At 43.4% G+C, this 23,225-nt stretch overlaps 1 protein-coding gene across 2 annotated transcripts in view; it reads left to right on the top strand.

The window, feature by feature from the left end:
* LOC133365310 (sodium channel protein type 5 subunit alpha-like) overlaps positions 1-23,225 on the top strand; it is a 351,981-nt gene that overhangs the window by 226,612 nt on the left and 102,144 nt on the right. The gene's annotated exons all lie outside the window — the stretch shown is intronic.

Raw genomic sequence — 23,225 nt, 5'->3', positions numbered from 1 at the left:
CTCATGGGAAAAGCTTGACTTTTTCTTGCTATCTCATGTGGTCTGTGTGATGGGAAAGTGACGGATGTAAACCGTGTGGGCTACCACCCCTATTTTCTCATCCAGTTGGATTCATGAACATTGTTTCAGAATTCAAACACACCACCCAGCTGCATGGGATAGCTCAAAAGAGACACAACTCCCATGTAACAGAACATGTATGTGGAGGAGGCCTCACAATCCTCTATATTGGGGTAGCCAACGTGGTACCCTCCAGATGTTGTTGGACTCTAACTCCCATCAGCTCCAGCTAGCATGGCCAAATGGGAATTGTAGTCCAACAACATCTGGAAGGCATCTAGCTTGCTGTCCCTGCTCCATATTCACTCAGCCTTTAAAATTATTGATGTCTTGAGATCTATAAGCTGGTTATGCTTCTACAAAGCTCTCATACCAGCAAGCCAGTCTTCAGTGGAGTACATTCAGTATAGAATAACCTCTTCTGAGCCTGAATTTAAGGTATGTGCCATCATCTAGGTGTTGACATTTGTGGCTGGAAAAGCATGTCAGCAATTCCTAAGCCTTTGGCATTAACTCATACTTCCTAAAATGTAGGTTGGCACATTGCGATACAATGTTGAGGCTGCCAATTTCCAGTCAGATTATGTTAATCATCCCTGTAGAATTGAATATCTTGACCACAGCCACCAAATTAATGGCCTGCATATCTCCCTTTAGCACCATTATAATGCACCATTGTAATCGCATTGCATTCTGAGTGTCATTGACGAATGCCGTCAAGGGCCTGTTAGTATCAGAGAGTGGATGGAATGAGACTCCCATGCTCACGGTGAAACAGTTTTGGGACTATCCACCTTGTATAATGATGTTTACAATAAGATCTTGCAAAACGGCTTGGCGCATTTCAGATGGAAATGAAGGTCATGGGGTTAATACAGCAAACTGTAGGTTGGCAAGTTATTAAGAAACGACAGAGTGCTTCGTTAACGGCAGTCTAACAGGAGCCCTGGCGGTTGCGAACAAATGTAATTGCATCCATGTTGCATTATGTGAAGTGACACTGAGGAGCCATGTGATGCCACCTGTCACTCAGACGCAGAGAGTTTTGTGTATAATTTTGAAAATTGTCAACATGCTTGCTTGGCAGCACAGATCTAGCTGCTGGGGGTGGGGTGGGGAGTGCAAGGTGTTAGGAGCTGTGACCTTCAAACTGCTATGCTGGCATTACGACCCTGAGATCCAGGGCATGTGACGGCATTGCTCATTTTATTTCTCAACAAGACAGCAGATGAAAGGGGTCATCTGATACATTTATCATAACAGAGAGCCTGGCATTTCCATGCCACCATTCAACAAATACTGAAGTGGTTCCATGCCTTATTGGAAAGTCAGATCCTGAAGGCTTCCCAACAAAGAGTGCCCATGTGGAAAAGCCCCACCAGAGCAATCAATAGCAGAGTATCTGTGCTACTACACATGCTACTACTATTTAGGGTTATCAGAATAAAAGATTTGGATGCTGCATCAGTGTATGTGTCCTGGCCAAGTCCGTTGAAATCAGTCTCAGACTTGTTGGTTTCTTTTTCTCCAGTATGTTTAATGAAAAACTTCAGTTCAGAGCACTCCATGGATCAGCTTACAGGTCACATAAGATTCTGCAGCTCTACACGGCATAACCAGGCATGACTTCTCAAAGCTAAGACATTGTTGCAGCAATTAGACACACACCCTAACCCTTAAGTAGGTTCAGGTGGTCGCTTTCTACTTGGGTGAAGATAGTATCACTGAACAGGAATGCATATGCACATGTGCGCTCCTCCTAGGTGGGAAAATGGGGGCCAGCTGAGCCTGCCATCGCATTTGTCTGCATGTCTGGGATGATGGGTGAAGTGGCACCTCATCGAGATTCTCCTCCACTAGAGGAGAGGAGATGTGTTAGTGGCAGCACCTTGGGAGAAGAGGAAGGTAGAGGGGAGGAGAAGGGATGGGCTCTTGTTCAGCCAGCTGTCCCTGTGTTGTAACTGGAGCTAAGGGGGAGCAGCTGTCACTGTCAAAAGTACTGAAGGCTACTGTCTCAGTACTTCCTGGTTGCAAGTTGCTAAGACCCTCCCCCACTTCCCATTCTGGATCTTCGTCATTGTCTTCTTCATCACTCCAGGGCTGCTCTGTAGGGCTCATGATAGTATGGTTCCAGAGGTCTCGAAGCAAGGACTTGAGCAACGAAGCCCAGGCTCTGCCATGATGGCTTGGCAAGGAAGGGAACTACCATTCTACTCTCCACTATTCTTCAGGACCACCACTGAGCATGGCTAAGAGACAGTGTTGCTTGTGCCAGCTCAGCAGGTGTCAGGTGACACTGTGGACCAATAGTGTTCCACTTTGTCTTATGGCGCTGCTGATTCTGGCCTAGTCCTTTAGTCATCTCGTTCATTAGCTATCTCTGTATCATCACCAGCCGGCCTTTCAGACAGATCACCACCAACACCTCCTGAAATGTGGAGGGAGCATTTCCCAGCTTCTAGCAGAAAAGCTTCTAGCTTTTAGTTTGTGATGGCTGAATGGCACTCCCCTTCATATGTCCAGGAGTTAAAGTGATGTAGGGGGCTGAGTTCCTGGGCTTGGTAAAAAAGAGCACAAGAAAAGGAGGAACAAGCCTGGAAAAGGGTAGATTATCTGGGCCTGCCAGATAATTTGTAGCTCAGAGAGAAGGCAATACAACCATTTGTGGGGAATATCATTTATAAAGTAACAGGCCTCTGTCTGAAATCTGTGAGATGAGCCTCCTCTGCCTAAATTGCCATTTGGTAACGGGATCCATTGGTCCCAGTGGGAGAAGTGGATACATTGACCCTGAGTTCCATGAGGAACTCCTTCACATGGTCTAGCTGTTGTGCTGAGATCTGCTCAAACCTAGTCTCTCCCAAATCCCCGCCTCCAGGTATTCTTTTGGTAGGGCAAAGCAAGTTTAGGCACCAGTTTTCAAAGTTAAACAGTAGAAAGATCAACTGGGATGGAAACAGTTCAGGAAGACAGCTGGCGCAAAATGTAGCAGGTCTTTCAGCAGAGCCAATGGAGAAGGCCAAGGGCGGCTGGTCCATTAGGCGAATGAGGGCACTGTTCCACCAACATTAGGCTGCCCTCAGCCAGCACCCTACCTGCCTGCCTGCTTACTTGCCACCAGTCTAGAGTGTTGTCCTAGCTGTCAGTTTACTCCTGCTTACTCCCTGTAGAACACAACAGGGAGGAAGTGGGGGATGAAACTAGATTAGTTTGCTCCGTCTGTTACTGGTTCTGGTTCCACCTGCCCTTGGTCTCCCTGCCTTCCTTCCTACCAGCCCCGATGGGCACCAGCTAGGCCCTGTTCTCCTTCTGCTGCTGCCAAGGGACCGTTATGTGAAAATAACCAAGAATCTAGTGGCGCCTTAAATTTGTTGTGGCATGGGTTTTGTAGTTAAGAGGCTATATTTTATCATGGGCTAGAGATGCTTCTAAAATTCTAAACATCAGAATTTCTCCACAGATTTTGGGACTCCCCAGATTGCCTGGTGGTCTTTATGTCGGGGAATAAACACATTAGGAAGCCTCCAAGGTTCCATTTTTTATTTCCTACACGGAGCTGTGGAGAAGGAATTCCCTGCAGCTTTCAGTCATTGTGATCTTCTTCGTGTCCCTCCCAACTCTCCCCCCTCAATGGGTTTCCTATGTGCATCCTGCAAAAGTCAATCCTGATATCATTTTTGTACCGATGGCTGCATTAAGATACGTGTTGTGCAGTGTTTTATCAGTGCAGATCAGAAGCAGATGTACACATCGGTCAAATAATGCACAAAAAGAATCTTGATGAAATCATATGTACAATTCACTGATTATATAATCCTACTACCCTATACCCTTGTGGGCCTAAAAAGGATGTTATCCAAACTCAGCAAATACTATAAAGACCATAGTTTATCTAAAAACCAAAGTGCTGGTCTTTGGAAAGAAGCCTCTCAAATTTCGCTGGTCAGTAGATAAATCAACTGATCATTGTCAGGTCTTCAGTGAAACACTTTTTCGAAAGGCTCTTGCAGATATAACAAACGTTTCACTGCACTAATGCTGCAATCCTGTACATGTTGAACAAGAAGTAGCATTTAATTTGATGGGATTTACTTCTGAATAGCCATTCATAGGATTGTGTTGTAAAGATGGCTTTTTGGTCTATCCTGCCTAAAATGTTTTCAAAGCTAAGTGGTAGCTCAAATTCTTTATGGAGCAGAAGTATGGGGTAGGGGCATTGCATGGGCTGCAAAAGTGGAAACAGCAAAATTCTCTTCTAAGCAGACAACTTTTTTTGTTCTGCGTTCTAGAACTACAGCAACTTTGAGGTAGAGGTTAAGCTCGCTTCAATTAGAGCCCATGCACATAATGCCATATTCAAATCTTTGAGGACACTGAAAGGTATCTTGGAGATATAGAATCCTCTAATAGTAGAGTTGGTGGGGCCTAAAAGGCCATTGAGTCCAGTGCAGGAATCCAGTTTAAAGCATCCCCAACCGGTGGCTGTCCAGCTGCCTCTTGAATGCCTCCAGTGTTGGACAGCCACCTGTCAGAACTATCAGGGAGCTACCTATCAAAATGTAGAATCACCAGATGCCATATGTAGTTCCAGCTGTATTCTATTCCAATAGACCTACGGTCCCTCCCCTAGCTGGTCTTAAACCTCGAGACTGGATATGTACAATCATATCACGATTGCTCCCCTCCACCCCCTACTGCCAGTCTTTTACCAAGGGGCATGTGTGTCTTGGTAATGCAGAGGTGAAGAGGCTTGCAAATGAGTTATGAGAGTTGCCTGAGAGTTATGGCAAACCCGCCCAGGCTCCAATTCTAGAATTAATGTTCAAAATTCTCCTACTGAAGCCATAGTTACTCTTCCCATTTAGCTCGCCTGCCTTTTCAACTAATGGTGCTCTAACAGAATCAAAGACAGGTCTGGAGAATCCATGGACCAGTACCCAATAGGAGAAAGTTACATAGCCCCCTATTGGAAGCCCTGGGTTCATCTGACATATGTAGCCTTTCCTTATGCCCAAGGAAAATGAGAGAAGCCCTTACAGTTTTGCAAGGATGCTGGCATAGTCCAATTTTGCAAATGTGTCACAGCTATAAATCACATAATCATGACATGATTCACTAGAAAAGACAATAATGCTGGGGAAAACAGAAGGGAGTAGAAAAAGAGGAAGGCCAAACAAGAGATGGACTGATTCCATAAAGGAAGCCACAGACCTGAACTTACAAGATCTGAACAGGGTTGCAGTTCGCTGATTCATAGGGTCGCCATGAGTCGTAATCGACCTGAAGGCACATAACAACAATAGTCAGAACGATTATACATTAAGCTGTCTGCTGTGGAATAAAGATGATGGTGAGTTTTGGGGAAGAACAGGAAGCTTAACGTGCTTAGAATCATACAGTCATAGAATAGTAGAATTGAACAGTGCCATAAGGTCATTGAGTCCAACCCCCTGCTCAGTGCAGGAATCCAACTTAAAGTGTACCCAACCGGTGGCTGTCCAGCTGCCTCTTGAATGCCTCCAGTGTTGGAGAGCCCACCACCTCCCTAGTTAATTGGTTCCTTTGTCAAACGGTTAGGAATTTTTTCCTGATGTTCAGTCAAAATCTGGCTTCCTACAACTTGAGCCCATTATTCCATGTCCTGCACCCTGGGATGATCGAGAAGCCTCCTCTGCGTGGCAACCTTTCAAGTACTTGAACGGTGCTATCACATCTCCCCTCAGTCTTCTCTTCTCAATGCTAAACGTGCCCAGTGCTTTCAGTGGCTGTTGAAGGTTTGTTTATTTGTTTGTTTGCACAACTGAAAAGCCTCCAACTGAATTATATAAAATGCATAGGGGAAGGGCTGGAGCTCCGTGGTCGAGCATCTGCCTTGCATGTAGAAGATTCCTGGTTCAACCCCTGGCATGTCCAGACAGGGCTATGAAAGACTCCATGTCTGAAACCCTGGAGAGCCACTGCCAGTCAGTGTAGACAATACTGAGCTAGATGGACCAATGGTCTGAGTCAGGATAAAACAGTTTCCTATATCCCATCTAAACATGTAGGACAGACTTGCAGTAAAGCAGCATGATTACCACTCAAGCTGAGGTTTACATTTAGAGAGATATTTCCCCCCCACAGGAAGCAAACTTTGTGCAAACAATAACTGTGAAATATTAATTTCTTTGTAATTTGGAGGGGGGAGAGGAGGCTGCAGTTTTTATACAAGCTTATATTTCTGGTACCCGACTCCCCAAAGTGGATGTTATTTTTTAATCAACAATATGATCTGGCTTCTAAATATTTATCAGACACAAAGTAGTTAAGAATGCATTTATTCAAGAGTGTTTTTTTTAACAAGCACAGTTAATTATAAGAGGGATTAGCTGCTGGGGGCAGGCATTTCTTTCACCCTCAGAAAAGTAAAGCATCTGAACTCTGAAGCGTTAAAACCCAGAAAACCCAAGAAATTATTCTAAAAATGAGAATGCAGGCAAGGCTCTGTGGGGTGCCAAGATTTCACAGGAGTGTAAAGTATAGAATAGGGTAACTAGTGCAGTATTTAGCTTCTTGAGAACCTTGCCTTCATTTTTTTTAAAAAGGGGGGTGTTTCTAGTCCCTAAGATAGCAAATATATGCTTGAAAGCATCAGGCAATACCTGCTGAAATTTCAGAAGACAAAAAAGTGGCTGCATAAGATTTTCAGGTTGCAAGTGAGTCGTTGGCATCCTTACCCCTCCCTTAGCTTGCAAAACCAGAATAAATTACACAAAATAACAAAAGCAAAAGAATTGGTTATACAAAATCTACATGGTAGTTTACACTAGTCTCAGAATTTAGCTTTTCAGTTCCAGGAAAAGATGTTTCTTCTGGTGATGCACGTGCACATTTCACTTTATAATTTGAGAAACACGAGTAGAATGTTTGGGAAATCTGCATTCTCTTCCCTTGCCATGTGTTAGGCTGCTACTTGGGTTGCCCTGACCCCCATTAAAGTTTAGACAGTGAAAGTACACCGTCTCCTTTCCGTTATTCCATCACAAGGCTGTAATTTCCCTGCCTTGTTACAATCTTTTCAAAATATTAATCACTTGTTTCCAAGGCAAAAGCTGCACCTGTGTTTGACCCATGTGGATACTGATCTGGCATTTGACTGCACATTTCTCCAGTGCCTTGCATATGAATGAAATCGTACATTTTACGGAAGGAAAAATGATGAACATTTTGCAGATGTGGGGTTCTTTTCTCTTCTGAATATATCTTCCCAAGTGGCTTCTCACAGGGGGCAGTAGAGGAGCGATCTGAGGGTTGCCAGTTCTAGAATGGCCTGATGCAAAGGGGATAGGGCTCCTGAACCTTTAAAAAGTGTGCAGAAGATGGAATTTCAGCAGGTGTAGCTTGTTGTTTTGGAAAGGGATCATAACTCGGCAATACTTGCAGATGGCACAGAAAGTGGTAGATTTTTCTTAACATGTAATGAATTTAAGCAGGAAAGGGAAAGGATTGCCTTAATGGACCAGAACAACAGTCTAGCATCCTGTTTCTGGTCTTGGTCAGCTCTGGATGCTCAGAAGCCAGGCCTGAAAGCAAATGGCCTCAGCCTGCTATTATTTCTCATTGGTGTCTTTTGTGCAGAGTTCGCCTGGCTCTGTTGTTGCAAGTTCCTTTTAGCTATCATGGCTAATGACGGTTGGGTGTCTGATCTTCTGTGGGTTTGTTGACTTCTTCATAAAACCCATCTGAGATTTGCAGCAGAGTGAGGCGATGGGATCCTGACCTGATAAAGCAGACTGTCCTGCTTTAGGCTGCAGGTGAGAGGGATGCCATTAAGAACATAAGAAGAGCCTGCTGGATCAGACCAGTGGCCCATCTAGTCCAGCATCCTGCTCTCACCATGCCTATGGGAAGCCCACAAGCAGGACCTGAACACAAGAGCTCTCCCCCCTCCTCCAGTTTCCAGCAACTGGTGTTCAGAAGTGTGCTGCCTCTGACATGGCCATTCTTGAATGCTCACCCATGTAGCGGGAGGTGGGATGCCATTCATTGGCACAGCATATGCTTTGCATACAGTAGGTCCCAGGTTCAAGTCTTGATCTCTCCAGTTAAAAGAAAGGATCAGGTAGGAAAGATGGGAAAGACCCCTCCCTGAGACCCCAGAGAGATGCTGCCAGTCAGAGCAGATCTTGCTGAGCTAGAAGGACAAAGATGCTCTCCTAGTAGGAGGCTGCCTTATGTGTGAAATCTGGCCCACTTCTGATGTAGCATGGCGACATGAAACTATGGGATTTGTGGATGGTTTTTTTTTTAATACTGTTCTTTGATGGCAACAGGCCTGTCCTATTTGTTTGGTGGGTAAAGGAATGGAAAGGTGATTTGCCAGGTGTGGAAGGGGTAGGCCTGGTATGCTTGCCTCTATATCCCCCAACCCAGGGTGGCCAGTGGGGAGGGGTGCCGCTGTGCACTTGGCCTTCAATTGGCTGCATTGCTGTGCTTATCAGGAGGAGGGGCAAGGCAGCGGCAAGGTCTGCACGATGCGAGTGAGGTGGCAAAGCCAGACGATCCCTCTCTGAACGAAGTGGAGGCCACTTCCTACCTGCAGGAGCTGTGTTGCATCATCCCCCCCCCCGTGGTGCAACACACTATTGGTTCTTCAGGGGTTAAAGTGTGAACAGGAAGGAGAGATGGAGTTCAAAAAAAAAGGGCCTGTCACTGGGATAGGAGATGCAGTTCAGCTTCTACTTCAACATGGCTGCTGTTCTTTACTAACAAATCAACTTTAAACTATCTTACACTCCCAGGGTCTATATCTGAAACATATTAACATACTACACCCTCCTTCTCCAGGTATGGTGAAATAGTGTATGTGTTGGGAGCATATTGAGCTGCCTTCAAAGGGGAAACAGAGGTACAGTGCTCCCCAGTGATCCTCTTTTGGGCAGCTGGCCCACCTACTCTCAGGGTTGCTGAGCCTGTTTTGCTGTCACCATAAAATTGTCCAAAAGTTTCCCCCATAAAACTGAGTAGCAACCATTCATTTATATGGGAGAAAGTAAATGGGTGCAATCAGGGATATTTGGAGGGTGGGGCTAAACAAATCCCTCCCCCCATTGGCCCTAGCCATTAAGAATCAATGCTGATTCAATCTGTATGAACCCACCATACATCCTGTTTCTCTTGGTCTAGAGCATGATGTAATGTTAGGACAATGGGACAGAATGGGTAAGACTGGATTTTTTTAGACAAGGCACAATTAGAGCATAAATTTTATTTTTTGCAAGCACTAATATATTGTGGAAAATGTGTGTGTGTAATCAGAGGCGACTGATGGCTCCATGTCATGTGGCAGTGGAATTCGCTCCGTGTTTCATCTGTCTGCTGGAGCATCTTGGACAGCTCCTTGAAAGTTCAGACTCAAACCCGGAGTGGATTCCACTGCCCCACTGGTATGGAGCCACCGGCTGTCATATATATTTGTATAGACAACTCTAGCTATCCATTTAGCTATTGTAGGCAGCATCCTGTGGTAGATTAACGAATGTGTCAAAACCTCTTTTAAAGCAGTGTAAGCCAGTGGTCATTGCCACACCTTGTGACTGTGAATTTCATGCATTAGTTATGCACTCTGGGAAGAAGTGACACTCTTTTCATGAAGTGGAAACCTCATTTTCTATGGGTGTGCTGAACGGCAGACTCATACACATTCAAGCCTGCCTTTCCAGTCTTAAGGACTAGAGACTTGCTTAGCTTTATTTTTAAAAATGAAATGGGCAGATTCTCATGATGCTGAATAGAGGGCACCTATGTCAGTTCTTCGTCTTATCCTGGCTTGATTGCAGAATACACAACAGCCATAGTTCTAGGAAAGGCACATTAGAAAGAGAACTGGGCATCAGCCAGGAAGCCCAAGGCAACATCTGAGATAAGGAAAGAAGAGTTGGAGTCTATTACATCACCTTGGACACTTCATTAAGCAGAGTGAATTCATCTCCAGACACATCCTGCTTAGCCAAGGAGAGGAAGCTCTAGCAGATGAATAAGCACATTCTGGGACACAAGCAAGCATAAGAGACTCAAAACAATTGTCATCCTATTTGTGAGCCTATTTGCTTCCGTTCTGCGTGTGATGATGCTAGCTAGTGCTATGCCGAAAAGCCGTTTAAAAATTCAATTTCCTCCGCCCCCAGTTCCTTCCAACTTTTTAAAAAAGGGTTTATAGAGTCAGTGGTTTTGCTGTTCGCACATTGCACTCAGAGCAGCAAGACTTCTGTCTAAATCCCAGAGCTTGGAAAAGTTACTTTTTTGAACTGCAACTCCCATCAACCCAATCCAGTGGCCATGCTGGCTGGGGCTGATGGGAGTTGTAGTTTAAAAAAGTAACTTTTCCAAGCTCTGCTAAATCCCCACTCAGCCGCAAAGCTCACTGGGTGCTGCATCTACAGTTTAACGGGTTGAAAGTATGGAAGGCGAGAATCCCCGAAAGCCCTGCTTAGATGCAATGCTGACTCATCGGAAGTGACTGGTCGAGTAGCAACATCAAGCCTGAGCTAAAAAAGAATGCAGCAGTTATTGCTACCAAACCTAGCTGAGCCCGATATTATTTGCCAACAGTTAATTGCCCACCAAATGGTGGGAATGTATATGGGTAGCATAGCTGTCAAGATGGGCTGTGTGGTTGGGTGCCAGCCCCAACATCACTTTCCTGTGATCACATGACACAACTTTCTTTCTTCCCCTTCATAGCTGCTTCCTCTGGGGTTGTCCCCTTTTTGTGGGAGGACTCCTGTGCTTTTAGTGTCATGGCTGCAGCACCTATCCCTGTGTCTACATCTGTATTCTTTGAAATGTCACAACTGCATTGGTCCATTGGCTGCTGCGTCACACTGGCCCTTAACTCTGGACTGAAAGAGCCTTTTCCTTCCTGCTTTTTCTAGGAAGATGGGGCATTTATGGGTATTCTCTTTCCCAGGTGAAAGGTCACAGGTCCTCCATGACTTTTCTTGTCCCTCAGCACCTTTCTGATGGTATCTCTCCTGCCTGTGTCAGTGTTGAAGTAATTCAGGAGGAAAGACAGCATTCATTTAAAAGATTGCCGGAGCACTAATTCATTTGCAAACCATTTTGGAAACTTTAGTTCATTGTTGCAACAACAGTATCGAGCAGACTACTCTAACTTAACAATATCATAAGTTGGGTTGGTATAACATGCAGAGGCTGTGACTTGCCCTTGACTTTTAAGAGAACTCATGTAAATGGGTGTGGGGGTGCTACGGTCCTCAAAAGGGGCTGTTCCATCTCAGAATGGATAGGGGAGATTGTTCATTGTAAAGCACCGCTATGTCAAAGTCTCCCAGCTTTTTTTCTGTCTCCAAGAAGATCTTAATGTGAAGGGTCTTTTCATGAATAATAGTAGTAATAATAATTAAATTGGTGTCCCTACCTTCCTCCCAGAAGAAGCCCAGGGCGGCAAACAAAAAACTAAAAACACCCTAAAACATCTTAAAACAGACTTTAAAACAAAACATCTTTAAAAATCTTTCATTAAAAAGCTTTAAAAACACTTGACACTTGAAAAGCAATTCCAACACAGATACAGACTGGGATAAGGTTTCTACTTAAAACACTTGTTGAAAGAGGAAGGTCTTCAGTAGGCACCAAAAAGTTAGCAGAGATGCTGTCTAATATTTAAGGGGAGGGAATTTCACAAGGTCGGTGCGACCACACTAAAGGTCCGTTTCCTATATTGTGCACTCATGATAAGATGGTATCTGCAGGAGGGAAGTGAGACGATCTTTCAGGTTTTGGTTTGAATTCTCAAAAGTTGTATTACCAGCGTTATATTCAAATCTTGGTGTTTTGCTGCTGCCATTTGTTTTGTATCCTAACCTCATGTCTGTAGTTTCCAAAATAGGCAGGAAAACCCTTCCTGTACTACCCACAGATCCTCTGAGGTGGAGGGCGTATGGAACCATCTCCTTATTGGGATTGAGCCAGGCTTCTCCAAACTTATAAAATGTTTACAAAGTGAAGGAATTTATTATTGATTTCCAAATAGCATTATGAGAAAGAGGACACTATGTTCCAGAGGTAACAGAGCATGAAACAAAGTAGTGGAGCTTAATGTTACATATTCCTTAAAGTAGATATGTTTAAGAATGAAAAACAAACCAGTTTCCACTTTTAAGACCTGCACTATCTTCTAGTGACAGCAATGAATGCATTACTTTAAGACATTCACATTTAAGCAACTCAGCTATATTAGATTTGGTTTGCATTTTAATTCAGATCTACCTAATTCACACTTCCCAAAACAACATGTGAACTGAAATGCAGTATCTCTTTGAAATTTGCATTCCTCCACATGTCTGTCATGTGTACACCCCAGATTCCTCCATAAGTCCTGTCCATTACTCAAATGTTCCAAAAGTCCCCAGATTTGACTTCCGGGAAGGGTGACTTAGCCTGTGCCTGCTTTTGAGACGGGCTCCTGCCTCAAAAGAAGCTTATTCAGATATATCAGTCAGATTTTTTTTTTTTTTGACTGATTAAACTTCTCCCGGGTAGGGAGAAACGAAGAGATTAACCTCAAAGCCTATTTTTGTTGGGACGACCAGATCTCATTAATTTATGGGACGAGGTCCAGCCGACGAAGGTGGGACGGATTTTCAACAACAAGCTCTATCTGATAAAGCGAACGTTCATCTTATCTTCTAAGAGAGAACGCACTAACAGGCAAGCACCCTTCTTTCTATATTTTTCTTTTACTTGACTTAAATTGTTGCTGTTTAAAAGAGATTTGCCAGATTGATCGGTTTTTGACATCTCACTGGGGAGCCATAACTTCTCTCTGCTACTCACTAATTAATAGCTTATCTCTGTTTTTGTTGCAAAAAGCTGTCCTGGATTTGCATTCTAAAGATATACACAGAAGAGGGATTTCTATTCCAGATTTTTATTTTGAAGAATATTATATTGTCTGAGACTACTCTCTTTTTGGTCAATTTTATTTTGACGAATCTGTTTCCTGACGACCGCCATTAATTGTTTCGATCCTGGGAACTGCATTTTGTTTACTTAAGCATGGAGAGATAAGGCTGTCTGCTCTGTGTATACTGTGATGTCACCAAGTTTGGAGTATTAACCCAATTGTTGCTGAAATAAGAAGTGGTTTTCCTATATTTTTCTTTTAAAATGGCAATTAAGAAAGTGGCTGAGAATCTGGAAATAACTATGTTTCAGAAAATAATGGATGAGATTGAGATAACGAAACAAAACCTGCGACAGGGTTGTAAGGAGCTGAAAATTGAATTGAGTAAAATGAAGCAGGAGATTAAAGATATAGGGGTCCCTGTGAGAGAGGTGACCCTGGAAGGGGTCCCTGTGAGAGAGGAGACCCCGGAGATTGGAACAAACGTGGAACAGGAAAAAGATTTGGAGTCTATGGACTTTAGAAACAAAATCTATTGTTTGGAGACACAGGAGATTAAAGACATAGGGGTCCTTGTGAGAGAGGAGACCCTGGAGACTGGAACAGGGGTCCCTGTGAGAGAGGAGACCCTGGAGACTGGAACAGGGGTCCCTGTGAGAGAGGAGATCCCGGAGATTGGAACAAACGTGGAACAGGAACAAGATTTGGAGTCTATGGACTTTAGAAATAAAATCTATTGTTTGGAATTCAATGTTATCTCTGAAGAAATTAATGAAGATTCTAGAGATAAAGTTATCAATGGCATGGATAATCTTCTGGACTGGAATGATGTGATGGAGCCCAATATAGAGAAAATCTATGGAATTAACTGCAGCCATGTGACAATGGAAAAACTTTCAAGAGATGACCCAGTGTATTTTGAAAAAAAGAACAGAGATATGATTTTACAGCAGTATTTCAGCAACCTATTCAGAATGGATGGCAAGAAAATATTTGGGATAGAGGTAATTCCCATCAGACTCTTACTATATGACTATGGCTTTGACAGCAAGATTATTATGGAATACTGATAATGGAAGATTGGATACTGAAATTACTGGACTTAACAAGACTACTGAAGATGGAAGATGGAAAATGGAACTAATAGGGATAATAGAACAATGGCTACTGAAATTACTGAACCTAACAGATTCTGATGTGATGGATTAATTGAAATGTTTATTTTGACTATGGTTATGACAATAAGATTATCATAATTAGTAATGAGATGGATTAATCGATATGCTTATCTGGAAAAAAAAATTGATAGATATATTTCTTAAAGAATTGAAACCTCTCTTTGACTTTTTGTGGAAAGAATAAAGTAATGTTTATGAGATTTGATGATTAAGTAAGATAACTACTGGAGGAAAGTGATTTTATAATATGACTTAAGAGACAGGATTGTTATATATTATAGACTTATAACTGATTTGATCTTTGACAAATGGGAAGTCAATATTTTACTCTTTATTTTTTATTTTTTATTTTTCTTTTTTTTTTCTTTTTTTTTTTTTGTTTAACTATTTTTGATTTTGTTTTTTGTCTTTGAATGTTTTATGATTTCGTCTTGTATGTTTTATGAAAAGCTGAATAAAAATTATTGAAAAAAAAAAAAAAAACAAAAGTCCCCAGATTTGTTTTTTGGGGATTTCCTGTTTCTGTGTTTGTTTGTGTTTTGTACATGTCCATGTACAGAGTGTCCTTTCAATTGAACCCTAAATCTCACTTCCCTGTTTCCTGACATTTCCCTTGTTCTCTGTTCCAGACCAGAATGTATTAACCAGGGTGTTTTTTTAAAAAAATTCTTCAGCTGTGCACATGGATTCCAGTTTGGATCCTCTTTTGCTGTTCTCACCACAGCCTACCTGCAAGCTTATTATATTTTCTCTTAATGGTACATGTAGCCTCTCACTACGAAACAACACCCCACCCTCTCCTCTTTCTACCTTTAATTGCCAAAGCTTGCAGCATCATGCTATTGATAGAGATTTATTGGTATCGCTTTCTTCACTAGCCTGGTGCTGAAAGGATAGCAATGTTGGCATGCCAGGTGAGTTCTTTAGGGAAAGCAGAATGGACATATAGGTGAGCCCTACTGGATCTAGGGGAGGAACCCTTTTTCAGTCAGGGCCACATTCCATTGGGGATAATCAGTATCATGCTAACTTTAGGTGGGGCTGAAATAGGGATGAAAGGATCTGTTATTTTCACATTGCACATTTCCCATTTTTCTAATCTTAAATGTGGGTCTCCACATTTGTGCAGCAACTAGTGATTTTTAAAAAACAAACAAACTCATGCTAATTTCTCCTGACAATTAAATTTTTGGATGCAGTTTTGACAACTGTACACATTTCTTGCAAACCTCATATAATACATTCTGTATGTTAATTTCACAGAAATATTCATTTTGTGCACACTTTTCCCAAACATATCATTTTTTTGTAAACATTGCTTCATTGGAGAACTGCATTGCGAAATTCAGATGAGAACTTTGAAGGGTGGCTGTGTTTTTGTTCTCATGCGGTTTCAGAAAGTGCGGATTTGGTAAAGAGGGCTTTAAATGCTAGCTGAATCAAACGTTTTCCCCATCCCTAGGCTGAAGCCAGCAGCTCTTTCTGTTATCCCGTTGCTCTTGCTCTCTTTCTCTCTTCCTCCTTGCTCAGCAGGCTTACAGGGGAGTGATAGATCGCTCTTGCTAGAGGTCTGAACAGAGGGCTTATGAAATTAGGCTGAGAACCGCACAGAAAAACAGGCTGAGATGTTTTTTCCTGTGGGAGATGAAGGTGGGGTGTAGTTAAACAGCTGCTGGCACAGTTAAGGCCCAGAGGGAACATGAATTGTTGACTAAGGGAATTCACTGTCAGCTGGGAATGCAGGATGGTAAGTTGTAATGACACTATTCTTTTTAAATCGATAGTACAATGTGCCTTTTTGTACAACTCATTTTTTGCTCCTTTGTGCCCTGACAATCCACAAGATCTCTAGTTTGGGGTGTATAAATAGGCTTGCCAGTTATCCTGTAGTGCAGGGTATATTTTGGCCACTCTGCTTGAGAGTATGGGCAGAAAGTAGCTTATCAAACATGCTAGATAGGAATTGGCATTGGCTGTGCAGGTGTGTTGAGTGGGTGGGTATGAGCATGCCTTTGCATATCCTGGGACTAGGGACGAGGGGATCTGTCAGTTTTGGATCTCTCAGTTTCTAATTTTTCTAATCTTAAATTCAGTTATCCACATTTCTGAACCAGCATGTAATGAAAAAAGGCCTCATGAAAATTGGTTCTTTGTATGTTTTTTGTATTTTTAAATTTCTGTATGGTTTTATGCATGCTTTTCATTTTTAAATCTATGGAACCCACCTCAGGACACATATTCTGGGTGAAAGATAGACAAAATAATAATAATAATAATAATAAATTCAGCATTTCAGTGCACATTTCTCCTTATAAGCACATTTTGGTATGCAATTTTGACTAATGCACACATTTTGCAAGCAATTTCCCCTAATACATTTGTGTATGTTTTTTTCACTAATATATTCATTTTTATGCACACTTTCCCCTATTTTTGTAGATATTGGTTGGTTGGAGAACTGCATTGCAAAGTTCAGATAAGTGCGAATTTCAAAGGATGGCTATTTTTTTTGAAAGTCGAATTTGATAGATTCACCTTAAAATACAAACTGAACTGAGTTTCTCCCCACCACCACCTGGAATTGACCTGCCTTTCTCAGGACACTTCCTGCTCTGCAGGTTGTATGTATCCTATCCTGGACTGAATATGTGGGAAGCTGCCATATTAGCATACCCTTAAAAATTCTTCCTGTATTCTAGACAGTCACGCCCACCTCCAAGGAAATGAGAAGCTTGTATTCTAGAATTCTTATTCAGGCCTGCAGAACACATGAACCACCCAAGCAGAATGCAAGGCAATAGCCACGTGTCCAAACATCAGCGTGCCAAATAGAGGACCTCCTGGCTCTTCGATGAGCAGGACTTTTCAAAGCATACCCATCTCCCCCCCCCGCTGCCCTGAGCTCTCCTTTGACTGAGGTTTGGAGAAGGTAAGAAACACTGAGCATCCCTTTGAGGCATTGGCAGATGCCTGATAGGAACCCAGGAAACCGCCTTATACTGAGTCTGGCCTTCGGTGCATCTAGCTCAGCCATGATGGCTAGTGCTGAGTGGGACTGATAGGGCGGAAATCAGGGAGGCCAACAGTAGGTGGAGCCAGACCCAGTGACAAGCCGAGCCAACTAATTCTAGCTTTGTCCCCACCCTCTCCCTTGCTGAGTTCTACAAGAGACTAAGGAAGTTGTCAGGCAGTGCCACCCCCTGGAGTGACTGGCTGAATACAGACTAGGGTGGTGGGGCACTGCCCCACTTGCTCTAATGGACCAGCTTCCATTGTACTCAGGATTGTTTACACTGACTGGCAGCAGCTCTCTAGGGTTTCAGGCAGGGTTCTCTCCCAACCCTACCTGGAGATGCTGGGGATCGAACATGGGGCTTTCGGCAGGCAAAGCAGGTGTTGCTACCACTGAACTATGTTTCTTATCGTCATGTCTCAGCCAGGGTAGTGAGACAAAGCAGCTGGTGAGGATCCGCTGCTGCTGGCACCACTGCTGCCCTGGGCTCCCTTTTCTTTCCCACAGTGCCCCAGAGTGGTGCTACGTCGCTCTGGAGTATTGTGGGCAATTACGGTGGTGACCACGTTCTCCTCATCTGCAGAGTGTCATCCCTGCAGGTTCTCCTCTTTGATAACGCAACACGGAGTACTGCCCCCAAACCCACTATCAGTGCCACAGAGGCACTCAATTCATTTGCGCCAAGGATTTGGAGACGATCTGCAATGTCAGGAGTCTCTCTGTGAAAATAAGAGAAGAACCTGGCCCAAGCCCTCTGTACAGGACCGGGAACTTAGAGAAGAGGAGGTAGTTGGTGGCAATTGTATAACAGCTGTGTAGAAGGCAAACCAACATTTTGTGAATGTCACTAGCCATCCTAGGCTCTGTATGAGGAAGGGTGGGATACCAGAAATAAAAAAGTTATGGCAACATTTGTCAGTGCAGATGGATGGATCCGATGTCAACGGGGCAGTGAATCCACTCTGGATTTTAGTCCAAACTTTCAAGGAGCTGTCCAAGGTGCTTTCAGCGCTCGGACAGTGAAAGCCAAAGGATTCTCTCACGTGAGTACGTGGCTTGTGAGCTGTGGCTTACTGTTGTTATTATTAGCCACCCTTCTCTCAAATCCTCTTCCTTCTATTTCTTGACTTTTATTTGGCTATAAGGCCCACTGCCAGGGTTGGATCTGAGAACTCACTGTCGTTCCAACATCAGCAGCATAGAATGTCAAAAGCATGGGGATTATGACTTCAGTGCAGGAGAAAGGAGAAAGTGGATGGAATAAGCCTCTTAGCCCAACACCAAGAGCAGAAATAACCCCAAAAGGAACAATATAGCAGATAACTGGTCATGTAAATTGCTTTTGGAAGGACTGCATCCCTTTATAAGGGCTGACAATATTACAAAAGGGTTAGAAAATGTGCTGCGGTTACAAGGAATGATTCTTGGTTGGCAAGGAGAAGATGGATTAGATAGCAGAGTCTCTGGCTTTCTCTCGGAGCTCTAAGATCGCTGATTCAATGAAATTGCCTTTCTGTACTATCTCTGTTTGCAGCCTCTTTGGTTTCAGTATTTCAGGAATGAATTGATTCAGTGTTTCAGCTTTCCAGAAACCACAGAACCAAGGCATTGTTCTCACAAGTACTTTATCTGGCATATGTGCCAGGGCTATATGTATGCTGTTGTACCCACACACACATACAAATTCTGCAGAATTTTGCACTGCAAAATGTCCAGATTCTGTGATCAGAATACATTATGAAAATTTTATTTTATTTAATTTTTTTTTATATTTACTACAATCTATTCTTTTTGTGCTGACCATAAACAGAGTGCAGAAGTCCTTACTGACTGAAGCCAGCCCAGCCCATGCGTCTTAGGTTTCAGTATGCAAGACCACATACACAATATGTAACATAAGGTCTGGAGAGTTATGCTCCCCGGCCACTTCGGGGCAATCAGTTCCACTGACCAAAATAGGGACCAACTCTAGCGTAGTGGCAGATCAGTTCCTAAATCCTAATATTTCTTGCTAAAGCAGGGGTAGGCAATATGCTACCCTCTAGATCAGCCTTTCCCAACCAGTGTGCCTCCAGATGTTGTTGGACCACAACTCTCATCAGCCTCAGCCATTGGCAGTGCTGGCTGAGGCTGATGGGAGTTGTGGTTCAACAACATCTGGAGGCACACTGGTTGGGAAAGGCTGCTGTAGAAGCTGTTGGACCCATCTCTCATCAGACCCAACCAACATGGTCAACGGTAAGGGATGGCGGGAGCTGCAGTCCAGCAATGTCTGGAGGGCATCACCTTGGGTACCCAGGAGCTATAGGATCAGGCAGCAGGTGATAAGGAAGACATTTGCCCAAGGCAATACTGTGGAAATAACAGAGCTTGGAAAAGTTACTTTTTTGAACTACAACTCCCATCAGCTCAATCCAGTGGCCATGCTGGCTGGGGCTGATGGGAGTTGTAGTTCAAAAAAAGTAACTTTTCCAAGTTCTGGGAAATAAGCTGATATGGTGTAAAGCAACAGGCCTGGCATTCTCAGGCAGCTGCAAAGGATTCATATCTGCTGGTGCCTGCACAGGGTTGGGTCAATAGCCTACCCCTTTCTCATACCCTCCGTCCTGTCTTGGCCTTTATCTTTAAATTTCCCACAATGCTTCATAGCAATATACACATCTAGCACATTGCAGCAGTCAATCCAACGGGATGGGAAACAGAGTGCTCTAGGTCTGCTTCAAGGGAGCAGCACAAGCTCATTTAGAACAGTTTGAAGGCTGTCTCTCAGCGGAAGAGGCACCTACCCCATGGAACCTCTGTCTTGTTGGGATTGGGTTTTATTTGACTAGCTCACATCCAGCCCAAATGAGGTGCTGCCTTGTCCCTCGGACTAGGGATGGGTGAGAAATTCAATTCAGTTCCCATTGCAAGCCAAATGTATCAAATTCACGTTTTCCAAAATAATACGAGAACTGAAACACAGCCATCCTTAAAAGTTCACACTTATGGGAATTTTGCAATGCAGTTTGCCAGCCAAACAGTGTTTACAAAAATGTGCATAAAAAGGAATATATGGGTGAAAATAACATGCGAAATGCATTACATGATGAGACATTGTTTGCATAAATGTGTACATTGGTCAAAACTGCCTACAAAAATGTGTTTATTAAGAGAAATTCACATTAAAATGCTGGATAGTTTTCATAAGGAATTTCTTTTAAATGGCAAATTGTTGCAAAAATGTGAAGAACTGGATTTAAGACTAGAACAATGAGAAACTGAGAGAACCAGAAAATTGACAGATCTTTCCTGTCCTACCTCAGACTGAGGCTAGGAAGGATGGGTTATACATGTTTTCAGTGAACCAACTCATAATAAAACATACCTTTGAACTAAGCCAACTGAGGCCATGCACTGAGCAGCAGCCCCAGTGCTTTTAAAAATAAAATAAAAATGTTCCTGTGTTTCACCTTCGCACTGCGAGTCTCTCAGAGCGAGGAAAATCCATTTTCTTGATGACACACCTCTCAAACCTACAAGAGGATTTTCTGCCTTGAACACCAAGCAAGGTGTTGAGTGAGTGCTGTCAACAGTCAATATAACCTCTACGATTTCTGAGAGAGAGGCCTCCTGGCAGCTTGGAAGGGGGAAAGAGGATGGATTTATTGTCTGATTTTGTAGTTAAGAGAAAATCTTTGGTTAAATGTAGATTCATGTTCTCGGGTGGTTGGCAGACAATAATATAGGTATCAGAAATAGGAAACAAAAAATAATAACGCATGGCAATAGAAGGGGGCGGATTCAGATGTGAAATGTGCGATTGTTCAAATAAGGACAGTAACCACAGCAACGGAAAGGTTACATCTGCTCTGATTTGAAATGTAATTCAGGGTTGCTCTCACCCCACCCCCAACATCTGCAAGCTCAGGTTGCTGAAGAGTGCTGGATACTGATCATAAATGGGGAAAAGTGATGCTTTGTTATCTTGGTGAACATTGATGGACAGAAGCAAGTGACAGTTCATGAGGCCTTTTGTTTGTTGATTTTCTTGCTGAGAGATGTTAAAGGGATCCGGATGGGAGAAATTGCTTAATGTCTTGCCATTCTTCCGTCAAGGAACTCAAGAGGCAACATGCCTGGGGTTCCCAGAAGGCCTCCCATCCAGGCACTGACCAGAGTCAGACCTGCTTAGCTTCAGCAAGGCGGTGGCATGGGCCTTCAGAATGAACCCTGCAACCTATTGTCCTCTGGCACAGTTTAAGGCCATTGTTGCTAACCTTGTGTCCTCCAGATGTTTTGCACTACAACTCTCATCAGCCCCAGCCTGCACAACTGATGGGAATTGTAGTCCAAAACAGCTGGAAGGTCCCAGGTTGACCAAGGCTGGCCTAGAGGCCTAATCTGCTCCAGGCCCCATCTACTAATTTCATGGGTATCCAGCGACCTGGGAAATTAAATCTCTTTACTCCAGGTTAATCCCAGAGTTGTTTTTGACCTATTGCTAGTTGTTGCTGTGTCAGCACTGCCAATCCGTTTCGCAAGAACAGCGGCATCTGAACAGCACCAAAGGTCATACAGAAGCTGAGTCCAGGAGCTAATTCATCCTGAGTTATTCCTGTATTGAAAATGCACACGCAAGCATACCCTCGCTATTGTTGAAGATTGTCCACAACAAGAGCAGCAGTAGAGGCAATATAAGTGAAGTGATATCAAGCAAATGGGCCCTGCGCATAGAATGGCTTGATCTGTCTAAACACTAGACTTTATGACTCCAAGGCAAGCTGCTCCAAAAAAATAAAAAAAGCAGGAGCAGCAAACAATGATACAACTGAGGTTTAGTTTATTCTGGTTAAAAGCATGGACTTCTAAGTGTGCCCTGTGTTTGCGTGTGTGTTGTAAACGGGCTATAAGAGAACACAAATAGCCTATGATAAATGATACCCAGAATGAAAAAATTACCCTCTATACAAGAGTGCAGGTGTGCTGTGATAAAGTTACACAGCTATGAAAAAGGGAACTCTTAAAAGACTTAAATAAGGAACACGGCAAAAGGAGATTTAGAGGGCTCCCTTTGCTTAAATGGGTACCTAGCTGAAGGGGGTACACCTGCTTATGGGTGTATATGCACCCATCTAGATAAATGAAAGGCTACTCATATACAGATTTCTGTTGCATGTGCTCAGCAGCTTTGCTTCATATCATATATAGAGCTACAAGATGGTGTGAGCCATATATTTTATAGTGGCTGTTATATTGGACTGTGAAATTATATCCTTTGTTGAAACATCCCACCATGTAGCATAGGACAACTTTTGTATAGCAATGGTTGAACTTTCCCTCTCTCTCTCTCTCCAACCTCACAATTGTCACTGGAAATAATTCAGAAGAACCAGATTATGTTGCCAAATGGGCATCGGATATGCTTCAATATGAATTGGATCCCATGTTGTGTCTCATCAGATTGGGCTTCCCTCAAGATCTCTTTAGTGCTGTTCCCCTTGTCTTTCCCAAATATACCTGGATGTGATAGTGCTGAGCATCACAGTATGTCCTTTTTTGGCCTGTAACGGGCTGCTAGGAATCCTGGATTCTGCTCTGCATGCTCCCAGCAACATATGGTATAGGCAAGGAGAGTCTGTGGCCCTCAAGATGTTATTGAAATCCAGCTCCCATCCGCACCATCCGTCATGGCCATTGGTCAGGGATTATGGGAGTTGTAGCCCAGTAGCTGGAGAGCCCCAGGTTAACCAACCTGATCTGTGGCAGGTGTGCAAAATTGTTATCCTAAACCACATATCCCAGCATCCCTGGCTATTAGCCATGGTTGCTGGGGCTGATGAGAAAGGTAGTCCAGGACCATCTGGAGGGCCAGAGGGTCCCCACACCTGATCTAGGGTCTAACTGTGGTGCTTAGGTCCTGCTTGTAGGCTTCCAACTGGGGCAGCTGGTTGGCCACTGTGAGAACTAGATGGGACATTGGCCTGATCCAGTAGGGCTCTTCTTATGTTCTTCAGTATTGCAGTTTTCTTATCTGTGTTCCCACTGGTACGTGTTCTCTTGCTTCCTGTGCCTTGGAGAACAAAGG

The sequence above is a fragment of the Rhineura floridana genome, chromosome 10, assembly GCF_030035675.1.
Source record: "Rhineura floridana isolate rRhiFlo1 chromosome 10, rRhiFlo1.hap2, whole genome shotgun sequence".
NCBI lineage: Eukaryota > Metazoa > Chordata > Lepidosauria > Squamata > Rhineuridae > Rhineura > Rhineura floridana.
Note: the sequence above shows the minus strand (reverse complement) of the source record. Positions and strands in the feature narration are given on the sequence as shown.